Source organism: Mobula hypostoma, chromosome X1 (genome assembly GCF_963921235.1).
Source record: "Mobula hypostoma chromosome X1, sMobHyp1.1, whole genome shotgun sequence".
NCBI classification, from domain to species: Eukaryota; Metazoa; Chordata; class Chondrichthyes; order Myliobatiformes; family Myliobatidae; genus Mobula; species Mobula hypostoma.
The window spans coordinates 17356308-17369805 of record NC_086128.1 but is presented as its reverse complement, the minus strand read 5'-3'; the positions used below and the strand labels follow the sequence as shown (position 1 = coordinate 17369805).

At 44.6% G+C, this 13498-nt stretch overlaps 1 protein-coding gene across 1 annotated transcript in view; it reads right to left on the bottom strand.

The window, feature by feature from the left end:
- The window catches only part of LOC134340290 (SWI/SNF-related matrix-associated actin-dependent regulator of chromatin subfamily D member 1), a 108268-nt gene that overhangs the window by 20892 nt on the left and 73878 nt on the right, over nt 1–13498 (bottom strand). The window lies entirely within an intron of this gene.

The following is a 13498-nucleotide window of genomic DNA, read 5'->3' as shown; positions in this document are numbered from 1 at the left end:
CTGAGTGGTTCTGCCACTTTCTGCTTCAAATAAAACTATTCAGACCAGATATATCCTATTGATTCTGGTGGTTCTTTTCATAGTAATTAAAAGCTTCAATCTTTCTGAAGACCGGATAGCTGGCAAGAGTGACATTTAAAAAGCACATCTATACCTCAGGAAACATTTTGAAGTCCACACAATTTTTAGTACTCAAAACAGAATTTCATAAAAATATCTGTATATTTATATCAAATTCCAGGAGATATAAATCCACTTTCACCTTTTACAGATTGCCCTTTTACAAATAGGGCAGTGTGATCTCTTCATCTTGATTGGTAGTGTAAAAATTAAATAACTGTCAGGAAAGAATAGGCAAAGTATAGACAAATGCTAATCACCAAAAAAAGCGCTAAAGGCAGCCTGAAAAACATTGATAAAATATAAAACTCCACATTAAGGAGTTGGATCTGGAACTGGATGAACTCCAGATCATTCGGGAAGCTGAGGGAGTAATAGATAGGACATAGAGAGATGTAGTTACACCCAAGGTGCAGGACGACACAGGGAACTCGGTGACAGGAAAGGGAAAGGGGTTAAAGAGCCAGTGCAGAGTACCCCTGTGGCCATCCCCCTCACTTTGGATAATATTGGGGGGGGGGAAGAATGACCTAGCTGAGGGAAGTCACTGAGGGACTCTGGCACTGAGTCTGTCTCTGCAGCTCAGAAGGGGGGCGGGGGGGGGGGGAGAAGAGACAACCTGTGATGATAGGGAATTTGTTAGGGGAACAGAGAGGAAATTCTGTGGGTGAGAACAAGATTCCCGGATGGTATGTTGCCTACTGGGTGCCAGAGTCCAGCATAGCTGGGACTGTCCTCAGCATTCTTAAGTGGGAGGGTGAGCAGTCAAACATGTGATCTATGTAGGTACCAATGACATGGGTAGGACAAGTGATGAGGTTCTGCAAAGTGAGTTCAGGGAGTTCAATAATAAGTGTAAAGGGCAGGACATCCAAGGCTGTGATCTCAGGATTGCTACCCATGCCACGTGCTGGTGAAGCCAGGAATAGGAAGATCTTACAGCTTTACATGTGGCTAAGGAGTTGGTGTACGAGGGAGGGCTTAAGATATTTTGATCATTGGGCTCTCTTCCAGGGAAGGTGGGACCTGGAGGAGGCGGTTTGCATTTGAACTGGAAGGGGACTAATATCCTAGCGGGAAGGTTTGCTAGTGCTACATAAGGTGGTGGGGTGGGGGAGGTTTAAACTAGAGTTGCAGGGGGTAGGGAACCAGAATGCCGGAACAGATAGAGGAGAGGAAACGCGGTGAGCTCAGGGCATGGATCAGCACCTGGAATTATGAAATTGTAGCCATTAGTGAGACTTGTTGCAGGAGGGGCAGGACTGGCAGCTCAGTATTCCGGGGTTCTGTTGATTTTGACGCGGCAAAGCGGGAGAGTTGGCGTTGCTAGCCATGGCAAATGTCACGGCAGTGCTCAGTCAGGACAGATGGGAGAACTTGTCTAGTGAGGCTTTATGAGTGGAACTGAGGAATAAGAAAGGTATGGCTACGTTAGTGAGCCCACATTATAGACCGCTCAACAGTTTCTGGGATTTAAAGGAACAAATTTGTAAGAGATCAAAGACTTGCAAAAAACATAAGCTTGTTATAGTAGGTGATTTTTAACTTTCCATATATTGACTGGGACTCCCATACTGTCAAAGGAATAGGTGGGATAAAGTGCTCAGGAAAATTCCCTTAGTCAGTACTTGGAAGTCCGAACGAGAAGAGTGTGGGATACTTGATCTTCTACTGGGGAATGAGACAAGGGCAGGTGAGAGACGGTTGTGTAGGAAAACCCTTTACATCTGGTGATCCAATGCTATTAGTTTCAAAGTAAATCAGGAAAAAGATAAGTTTGGTCCGCAGGTTAAAATTCTAAATTGGAGAAAGGCTACTTTTGATGGTATCAGAAAGGGTCTGGCAAGTGTGGATTGGGACAGCTTCTTTTCTGGCAAAGGTGTACTTGGTAAGTGGGAGGCCTTCAAAAGTGAAATTTTGAGAGTACAAAGCTTGTATGTGCCTGTCAGAATAAAAAGTAAAGATAACAAGTGTAGGGAAACTTGGTTTTCAAAAGATATTGTGGCCCTGATTAAGAAAAAAAAAGGAGGTACATAGCAGGTATAGGCAGGTAGGAACAACTGAACTGCTTATTGAGTATAAAAAATGTGAGAGAATGAGAAGCATCATGAACAAAGCGGATGAGCTTCGAGCGTGGATCTGTACTTGGAGCTATGATGTTGTGGCCATTACAGAGAACTGGATGGCTCAGGGCAGGAATAGTTACTTAGAGTGCCCGGCTTTAGATGTTTCAGAAAGGACAGGGAGGGAGGCAAAGGAGGTGGGGGCGTGGCACTGCTGATCAGAGATAGTGTTATGGCTGCAGAAAAGGAGGAAGTCATGGAGGGATTGTCTACTGAGTTTCTGTGGGTGGAAGTTAGGAACAGAAAGGGTTTTTTTTATAAACCACCCAATAGTAACAGGGACATCAAAGAGCAAATAGAGAGACAAATTCTGGAAAGGTGTAATGATAATTGGGTCGGCGTGGTGGGAGATTTCAATTTCCCAAATATTGATTGGCATCTTTCTAGAGCAAGGGGTTTAGATGGGGTGGAGGTTGTTAAGTGTGTTCAGGAAGGTTTCATGACACAATATGTAGACAAGCCTACAAGAGGAGAGGCTGTGCTTGATCTGGTATTGGGAAATGAACCTGGTCAGGTTTCAGGTCTCTCAGTGGGAGAGCATTTTGGAGATAGTCATCACAATTCTATCTCCTTTATCATAGCATTAGAGAGGGATAGGAACAGACAAGTTAGGGAAGTGTTTAATTGGAGTAAGAGGAAATATGAAGCTTTCAGGCAGGAACTTGGAAGCATAAATTGGGAGCAGATGTTCTCAGGGAAATGTGGTAAAAGTTTAGGGAATATTTGTGTGACATTCTGCATAGGTATGTTCCAGTGAGACAGGGAAAGGTTGATAGGGTGCAGGAACCATGGTGTACAAAGGCTGTTGAAAATCTAGTCAAAAAGAAAAGAAAAGCTTATGAAAGGTTCAAAAAACTAGGTAATGATAGAGATCTAGAAAATTATAAGGCTAGCAGGAAGGAGCTTAAGAATGAAATTAAGAGAGCCAGAAGGGGCCATGAGAAGGCCTTAGTGAGCAGGGTTAAGGAAAACCCCAAGGCATTCTACAAGTATGTGAGGAGCAAGAGGAAAAGGTGTGAGAAAATAGGACAAATCAAGTGTGACATTGCAGAAGTGTTTATGGAACTGGAGGAGATAGTGGAGGTACTTAATGAATACTTTGCTTCAGTATTCACTATGGAAAAGGATCTTGGTGATTGTAGGGATGACTTACAGCAGATTGAAAAGTTTAGGCATATAGACATTGAGAAAAAGGAGCTTTTGGAAAGCATCAAGTTGGATAAGTCACTGGGACCAGAGGGGATGTACCCCAGGCTACTGTGGGAGGTGAGGGGGTGAGATTGCTGAGCATCTAGCAATGATCTTTGCATCATCAATGGGGATAGGAGAGGTTCCAGAGGATTGGAGGGTTGCAGATGTTGTTCCCTTATTCAAGAAAGGGAGTAGAGATAGCCCAGGAAATTATAGACTAGTGAGTCTTACTTCAGTGGTTGGTAAGTTGATGGAAAAGATCCTGAGAGGCAGGATTTATGAACATTTAGAGAGGCATAATATGATTAGAAACAGTCAGCATGACTTTGTCAAAGGCAGGTCATGCCTTACGAGCCTGATTGAATTTTTTGAGGATGTGACTAAACACGTTGATGAAGGTAGAGTAGTAGATGTAGTGTACATGGATTTCAGCAAGGCATTTGATAAGATACCCCATGCAAGGCTTATTGAGAAAGTAAGGTGGCATGGGATCCAGTGGGACCTTGCTTTGTGGATCCAGAATTGGCTTGCCCACAGAAGGCAAAGAGTGGTTGTAGATGGGTCATATTCTGCATGGAGGTTAGTGACCAGTGGTGTGCCTCAGGGATCTGTTCTGGGACCCTACTCTTCGTGATTTTTATAAATGACCTGGATGAGGAAGTGGAGGGATGTGTTAGTAAATTTGCTGATGACACAAAGGTTGGGGGTGTTGTGGATAGTGTGGAGGGCTGTCAGAGGTTACAGCGGGACATTGATAGGATGCAAAACTGGGCTGAGAAGTGGCAGATGGAGTTCAACCCAGGTAAGTGTGAGGTGGTTCAGTTTGGTAGGTCAAATATAATGGCAGAATATAGTATTAATGGTAAGGCTCTTGGCAGTGTGGAGGATCAGAGGGATCTTGGGGTCTGAGTCCATAGGACGCTCAAAGTTGCTGCACAGGTTGACTGTGTAGTTCAGAAGGCGTACAGTGCATTGGCCTTCATCAGTCATGGGATTGAGTTTAAGAGCCGAGAGGTAATGTTACAGATTTATAGGACCCTGGTCAGACCCCACTTGGAGTACTGTGCTCAGTTCTGGTCGCCTCACTACAGGAAGGATGTGGAAACCATAGAAAGGGTGCAGGGGAGATGCATAAGGATGTTGCCTGGATTATGGAGCAGGCTCTATGAGAATAGGTTGTGTGAACTTGGCCTTTTCTCCTTGGAGCGACGGAGGATGAGAGGTGATCTGACAGAGGTGTATAAGATGATGAGAGGCATTGATCGTGTGGATAGTCAGAGGCTTTTTGCCAGGGCTGAACTCATTAACACGAGGGGGCACGATTTTAAGATGCTTGGAAGTAGGTTACAGAGGAGATGTCAGGGTAAGTTTTTTACGCAGAGTGGTGAATGCGTGGAATGGACTGCCGGCAATGGTGGTGGAGGTGGATACGATAGGGTCTTTTAAGAGACTCCTGAATAGATACATGGAGCTTAGAAAAATAGAGGACTATGGGTAACCCTATGTAATTTCTAAAGTAAGTACATGTTCGGCTCAGCATAGTGGGCCAAAGGGCCTGTATTGTGCTGTAGGTTTTCTATGTTTCTAAGCACTAAGAAGGAAATCAGAAGGGCTAAAAGAAGGCATAAGTTTGCCGTAGCAGACAAAATGAAGGAGTAAATCCTAAGCAATTCTACGGATATGTTTAAGAGCAAAACAAAAGGATAGCAAGGGACAAAATTGGTCCTCTGGAAGATCAGAGTGGTAATCTATGTGTGGAGCCAAAAGAGATGGGGGAGATCTTAAATGGATTTTTTGCATCTGTATTTACTCAGGAGATGAACACAGAGTCTATGGAAGTGAGGCAAAGCAGCAGTGAGGTCATGGACCCTGTACAGATTGCAGAGGAGGAGGTGTTCGCTGTCTTGAGGTAAATTAGAGTGGATAAATCCCCAGGACCTGACAAGGTATACCCTTGGACCCTGTGGGAAGCAAGTGCAGAAATTGCAGAGATAATTAGATTATTCTTAGCAACAGGTGAGGTACTGGCAGATTGGAGGCTAACTAACATTGTTCTGCTGTTTAAGAAAGGTTGTAAAAATCAATCAGAAAATTATAGGCCGGTGAACCTGACATCAATAGTGGAAAAGTTATTGGAAAGTTTTCTAGGGACCAGATATATGAATAGTTGGATAGACAGGGACTGATTAAGGATGGTCAGCATGACTTCGTGCGTGGTAGGTCGTGTCTAACCAATCTTAGAGTTTTTCAAGGAAGTTCCCAGGAAAGTTGATGTTGTCTACATGGACTTTAGCAAGGCCTTTGACAAAGTCCTACATGGGAGATTGGCCAGGAAGATTCAGTTGCTTGGCATTCAAGATGAGGTAATAAGTTAGATTGGACATTGGCTTTGTGAGAGAAGCCAGAGAGCGGTAGTAGAGGGTTGCCTCCCTGACTGGAGGCCTGTGACTAGTGGAGTGCCACAGGGATCAGTGCTGGGTCTGTTGTTTGTCATCTATGTCAATGATCTGGATGATAATGGGTTAACTGGATCAACAGCTTTGAGGATGAAATCAAGATTGGTGTAGTGGACAGTGAGGAAGACTATCAGAGTTTGCAGTGGGACTTGGACCTGGACCTGTTGGAAAAATGGGCTGAAAAATGGCAGATGAAATTTAATGCAATTCGGTAGGACCAACCAGGGTAGATCTTACACAGTGAACAGTAGGGCACTGAGGAGTGTGGTAAAACAAAGGGATCTGGGAATACAGGTCCATAATTCATTGAAAGTGGTGTCACAGGTAGATAGCGTTGTAAAGAAAGCTTTTGGCTCATTGGCCTTCATAAATTAAAGTATTGAGAACAGGAGATGGGCTGTTATGTTGAAGTTGAATAGACATTGATGAGGCCTAATTTGGATTATTATGTGAAGTTTTGGTTATCTACCTACGGGAAAGATGTAAATAAGATTGAAAGAGAACAGAGAAAATTTACAAGGATGTTGCCGGGACTGGAGGACCTGAGTTATAAGGAAAAATCGAAAAGGTTAGGACTTTATTTCTTGGAACGTAGAAGGTTGAGAGAGGATTATGAGGGGTATAGATAGGGTAAATGAAAGCAGGCTTTTTCCACTGATACAGGGTGGGATTACTACTAGAGCTCATGGGCTAAAGGTGAAAGGTGAAAAGCTTAAGGGGAACATGAGGGGAAACTTCTTCACTCAGAGGGTCATAAAAGCATGGAACGAACTGCCAGCATAAGTGATTTCACTGTTTAAGAGAAGGTTAGATAGGTATATGCATGGTAGGGATATGGTCCCAGTCGATGGGAGTAGGCAGTTTAAATGGTTTGGCATGGACAAGATGGGCCGAAGGGCCTGGTTTTGTTCTGTACTTTTCCATGATTCTATAGTTCTATGACTTTAATATTCTTCACAAATCATTGCAATAAAATAGACTGACTTATCAGGGGTTCCCTTCCTGAACACTTCACTCTTAATTAAATGTCTGTGCTTTCCATGTTATGGTCCTGTGACAAAGTAACAGCTGACTCGGGGATGAGATAAGTGCATGCTGAGCCTGTTCCTTGGGGCTAGATAGGTGCAGCTTTGATTGTTTCAACAGCGGGACAGCACATACCCAACTGCTTCAATTCTAGGGGTCTAGTTTTCGGGTATCTTGAGTAGCCATTGAGAAAAAACAGGATTTGGTCACCTTGCAGGTTTATCAGGGGTTTGGCAATGATGAAAAATCCCTTGGCAACCACCAATTAAAAGTAACTGTAAAATGAAGCCGACCAATTATAAGCTCCCTCCACACACTCCAACCTCAGGCTGCCGTCATACAGCACAGAAACAGGCACTTCGGCCCACTGAGTATATGCTGACCATCAGCCACCCACTTACACCAATCCCATTTCATTGCCCCCACGTTCCCATAAACTCCACCCCAGATTCTACCCATCATCTATACACTAAGAACAATTTACTGCAATCAATCAACTTATCAACCCACGTCTTTGGGACGTGGGAAGAAACCAGAGCATCTCTGGGGAAACCCACGAAGTCACAGGGAGAATATGCAGTTGGGGCTTTATTCCTGGAGTGTAGGAAAATGAGGGGTGATCTCAACCCTCTTTCCAGAATGTGTAACGCCTTCAGTGCAAAAGTAGCACTCAGTGAGATTTAATTTAGCATTCTACACAACAGCCTCCTCTTGAAGAATGCAAAATTCATGTAAGGGAAACCTCGTTGAAATGTACAAAATTTATGAGGGTCGAAAGGGTAGATGCAGAGTTTTCCCTGGTTCGGATTCTAAAACAGGAGTCACAGTCTCAAAATAAGGCGTTGGTCATTCGTGATAAAGATGAAGGGAAGCTTCTTCAATCAGAGGATGGCGTATTGAAGGGGTACAGAGTCAGTACCGCTACCCTGCTCCAGTGACCCAGGTGAAGTTTGCATGTTCTTCCCATGAGCACGTTAACCCCAGGTACTCCAGTTTCGTCCCACATCCCAAAGATGTGCAAGGAACTAAATGTCAAGTGTAAATTACCCATTAGTGTAGGTAAATGATAAAGGAATGAAAGGGGAGTTGATGAGGATGTGCGTAAAGAAATAAGCTGCAGGAGTATAGTCAAAGTCGATCTTATTGTCATATGCACAAGTATAAGTTATTTATTTATTGAGATACAGAGCAGAATAGGCCCTTCCAGCCCTTTGAGCCACATCGCCCAGCAATCCAGCGATTTAACCCTACCCTATTCATGGGACAAATTACAATGACCAATTAACCTACCAACTGGTAGGTCTTTGGACCGTGGGAGGAAACCCACACGGCCATGGGGAGAATGTACAAACTCCTTACAGGCAATGGCAGGAACTGAACCTGGGCTGCTGGCACTGCACAGCATTGTGCTAACCACTACGCTACCACGCCACCCCGTATGCACAGGTGCATTCGTTCACTTGTTCATATGGCAACAGCAATCAGAAGGGGGAATGGGACTGATGAGATTGCGGGCATGGATCAGATGGGCTGAATGGCCCCCTGTATCATAAGTATATTCTGCATAGAGGTCAATAATTCTTTTAGCTATGAAGAGATTAGAAAGTGACACCGAGGTAATGGCACAACAGGCGTGGCATACACCTCTTTCTTATTTTAAAACGGAGTCTTGGCAGTGTTAATGTATTCTCTGCAAGAAATCAGTGACACTGTTCCTTGCACTCCTATAAATTGCTTCCTTTTAAGGGGAAAAAGACATGGGTTTGTCGATGGTAGCAATTGCTGCAAAGTCAGCAGTGGTTCAGCCTCTGAGATACAATGCTCAAATTCTGCTCTGTGACTTAAACTAGAGTCTAGATTCTAGACTGATAAGAAAAGATCTCATAGCATCATATTAAAGAGACTGGAGAGAGGTTAGGAAGGTGATAGCAGAATACTGTCTCCCACTGGGGGAGGAGGGAGATGGGTCTGGGTGTTGATCAGGGGACATAGATTTAAGACCCTTGGCAAAAGGATGGAGGTGGGGACAGACAAGAAGAATTTTGGTGAGTTGTTTGATGGGGAAGGGCAGTGGGGGCAGACACACCACTTACCTGGCAGCCATATTCTTCGGAATCAGAGTCTGTCACTTGTAGCCCCCCTGAAGTTGGCAGCAGTGGGTGTCCTGGAGTGACTTGGTGAGGGAAGGGGCTGAGACAAATGAAAGGGTGAAGGATGCTGCTATCATGGTTGAATGGAATGGGGAGGAAGCAAGGCCAGAGAGACAGGAAGGGTCTGAGGGGATGGGGCAGGAGGGAAGAATTACCTCCCAGTAACTTTTCCCCAGTTCAACATTTTAGTTTCCATCTGCTCAGCAGTCTGTGGAAGGATGCAAGAATGTGCCAGGATTAATGCAAGTGGCTGCTCAATGGTCAGCACAGACTCAATGGGCCAAAAGGCCTGCTTTCACCTATGTGTCTCAAATTTCATTGCACACTCAGACACAAATTAACAAGTCAGCTATCTGCACACTTGCTCACTCTTCTTAGAGAAGCCCCCATACAAACCCCAGTCCTGATGGCGATTCCTCCAGAGACATTAACATGAACGGTTGGAGTCCACACAGTCCTCTGGGCTTATCCCACCTTTCAGACAGATGGTTGGTCCACTTACTCCAAGCCCCTAGATATCCAAACCCAACAATGAATGGATGAGGACCAATGGATTTGGTGTCGATGACCCAGGAACCCAGTCACCATCTTCCTCCTCTTTTATTGCCTCCTCACTCAGCACCTAACCCTCTCTTCTATTCTGACCCACCTCCCAGCTCAGGCCCACGCCCACCCCCTCACACCGACCTCATTCCCTGTATTGAACCCTGCAACACTCTCAGAAACCAATTCCTCCCTCCTGCCCCATCCCCTCAGACCCCTCCTGTCTCTCTGGCCTTGCTTCTTCCCCATCCCATTCAACCATGATAGCAACATCCTTCACCCCTTTTATCTATCTCAGCCCCTTCCTTCGCCAAGTTCCTCCAGGACACTCACAACTGCCAACTTCAGGGGAGCTGCAAATTAACACTTCCAAAGTTCTCCACAAGATCTCTGCCCCTTCAAAGACATTGCATAGTGACAGTCAATGTAGACAGTGTTACTCACAACAAATTGGACAGTTTCTGTCAGGCCAGTGTTCTCTTTCTGCAAGAGCACAAACAGTCCCACAGTACAAACAGGACATAGAACATAGAATATTACAGCACAGTACAGGACCTTCAGCCCACAATGTTGTGGTGACCAATATAAACCAAGATCAGTCTAACCTTTCCCTCCCCACAGAGCCCCCGATGTTCCTTCATCTATGTCCCTTTCTTAAATGTCCCAAAATACATTTGCCTCTACCACCACCACTGTTTGCTCTCTGTGTAAAATACTTGCCTCTGACATCCCCTCTATATTTTCCTCCATTCACCTTAAAAGGATCCCCTTTCATATTAGCAATTTTCACCCTGGGAAAAGTCACTGGCTGTCCACTCTATCAATGCTTCATCATCTTATATGTCTCTTATCAAGTCACCTCTCACTTCTTCACTCAATAAAGAAAAGCTCCAGCTCATTCAACCTTTCCTTCTGTCTGTCTGTATCTTGTTTTATGGCGGTTGGCATCCAGCTTAATGGTGCATTACCGCCACCCTCTGCTCCAGAATGTGCACTAGACATACATTCTAAATCCCTTCACCCAATCACACACACACACACACACACAAACCTACACTTCACCCTCCCATCTTTGACCATCCTAGTATCCTATTCCTGTTTATTCGTCATATTCTATAAAAAACCCCTGTACCCCTTAAAAACGCTAAAAATACCCGGACTTGTGCTCTCTCACCCATGCCCAGCAACCCTTTTAATGTGAATTCCTGCATCCACAACTCCCTTAATTTATTTCTCATCATCTCTCTCTGTATCCCATACTTCCTGCAACACAAAACTACATGTTCTACTGGCTCCTCTTCCTGACATTCCTCACACAATCCCGTCTGGTGTTTCCCCATCATTTTCAATGTTTTGTTTAATGCACAATGCCCCAGCCTTAACCTAGTCCACACAATTTCCTCTCTTCTGTTTCCATTACCTACCCTAGTAACTGCAACACTCTTTTGTATTTGATATAAATGCCTCCCTTTCCCCTCCCTGTCCCATCTTTCTTGCCACATTCGGTTGACTTTTTCCCAGATTACACACTTAACCTCTGCTTTACTGATACTAATGTGCATTTCCACATTTTCTTTCTTTAACGCCCTCTTTGCCAACTCATCCACCCTCTCATTCCCCTTCACCCCTACATGTGCTGGAACCCATAGAAATTTTACCTGACCTCCCTGATTTGCAATTCTTGTAACTAACTGAAGGACTTCATAAAGTACATCTTGCCAACTGTTTGTGTGAAAAGACCTTAAACTTGCTAGAACTGAGATGACAAGAGAAATTAGGGATAGTATCAATTCCAAAGAAGTAGCATACAAATTAGCCAGAGAAAGTGGCTCACCTGAGGACTGGGAGAAATTCAGAGTTCAGCAGAGGAGGACAAAGGGCTTAATTAGGAAGGGGAGAAAAGATTATGAGAGAAAACTGGCGGGGAACATAAAAACGGACTGTAAAAGCTTTTATAGATATGTGAAAAGGAAAAGACTGGTAAAGACAAATGTAGGTCCCCTGCAGACAGAAACAGGTGAATTGATTATGGGGAGCAAGGACATGGCAGACCAATTGAATAATTACTTTGTTTCTGTCTTCACTAAGGAGGACATAAATAATCTTCCAGAAATAGTAGGGGACAGAGGGTCCAGTGAGATGGAGGAACTGAGTGAAATACATGTTAGTAGGGAAGTGGTGTTAGGTAAATTGAAGGGATTGAAGGCAGATAAATCCCCAGGGCCAGATGGTCTGCATCCTAGAGTGCTTAAGGAAGTAGCCCAAGAAATAGTGGATGCATTAGTGATAATTTTTCAAAACTCATTAGATTCTGGACTAGTTCCTGAGGATTGGAGGGTGGCTAATGTAACCCCACTTTTTAAAAAAGGAGGGAGAGAGAAACCGGGGAATTATAGACTGGTTAGCCTAACGTCGGTGGTGGGGAAACTGCTGGAGTCAGTTATCAAGGATGTGATAACAGCACATTTGGAAAGCGGTGAAATGATCGGACAAAGTCAGCATGGATTTGTGAAAGGAAAATCATGTCTGACGAATCTCATAGAATTTTTTGAGGATGTAACTAGTAGAGTGGATAGGGGAGAACCAGTGGATGTGGTATATTTGGATTTTCAAAAGGCTTTTGACAAGGTCCCACACAGGAGATTAGTGTGCAAACTTAAAGCACACGGTATTGGGGGTAAGGTATTGGTGTGGGTGGAGAATTGGTTAGCAGACAGGAAGCAAAGAGTGGGAATAAACGGGACCTTTTCAGAATGGCAGGCGGTGACTAGTGGGGTACCGCAAGGCTCAGTGCTGGGACCCCAGTTGTTTACAATATATATTAATGACTTGGATGAGGGAATTAAATGCAGCATCTCCAAGTTTGCGGATGACACGAAGCTGGGTGGCAGTGTTAGCAGTGAGGAGGATGCTAAGAGGATGCAGGGTGACTTGGATAGGTTGGGTGAGTGGGCAAACTCATGGCAGATGCAATTTAATGTGGATAAATGTGAAGTTATCCACTTTGGTGGCAAAAATAGGAAAACAGATTATTATCTGAATGGTGGCCGATTAGGAAAAGGGGAGGTGCAACGGGACCTGGGTGTCATTATACACCAGTCATTGAAAGTGGGCATGCAGGTACAGCAGGTGGTGAAAAAGGCGAATGGTATGCTGGCATTTATAGCGAGAGGATTCGAGTACAGGAGCAGGGAGGTACTACTGCAGTTGTACAAGGCCTTGGTGAGACCACACCTGGAGTATTGTGTGCAGTTTTGGTCCCCTAATCTGAGGAAAGACATCTTTGCCATAGAGGGAGTACAAAGAAGGTTCACCAGATTGATTCCTGGGATGGCAGGACTTTCATATGAAGAAAGACTGGATGAACTGGGCTTGTACTCGTTGGAATTTAGAAGATTGAGGGGGGATCTGATTGAAATGTATAAGATCCTAAAGGGATTGGACAGGCTAGATGCAGGAAGATTGTTCCCGATGTTGGGGAAGTCCAGAACGAGGGGTCACAGTTTGAGGATGGAGGGGAAGCCTTTTAGGACCGAGATTAGGAAAAACTTCTTCACACAAAGAGTGGTGAATCTGTGGAATTCTCTGCCACAGGAAACTGTTGATGCCAGTTCATTGGCTATGTTTAAGAGGGAGTTAGATATGGCCCTTGTGGCTACAGGGGTCAGGGGGTATGGAGGGAAGGCTGGGGCGGGGTTCTGAGTTGGATGATCAGCCATGATCATAATAAATGGCGGTGCAGGCTCGAAGGGCCGAATGGCCTACTCCTGCACCTATTTTCTATGTTTCTATGTTTCTATGAATCTGAACATATCAATGCTTTGGCTTGTCTGGCTTTCTGCACTCATTGCAACGCAACCAACACTGCCAGCATCTCCACTGTAAACAC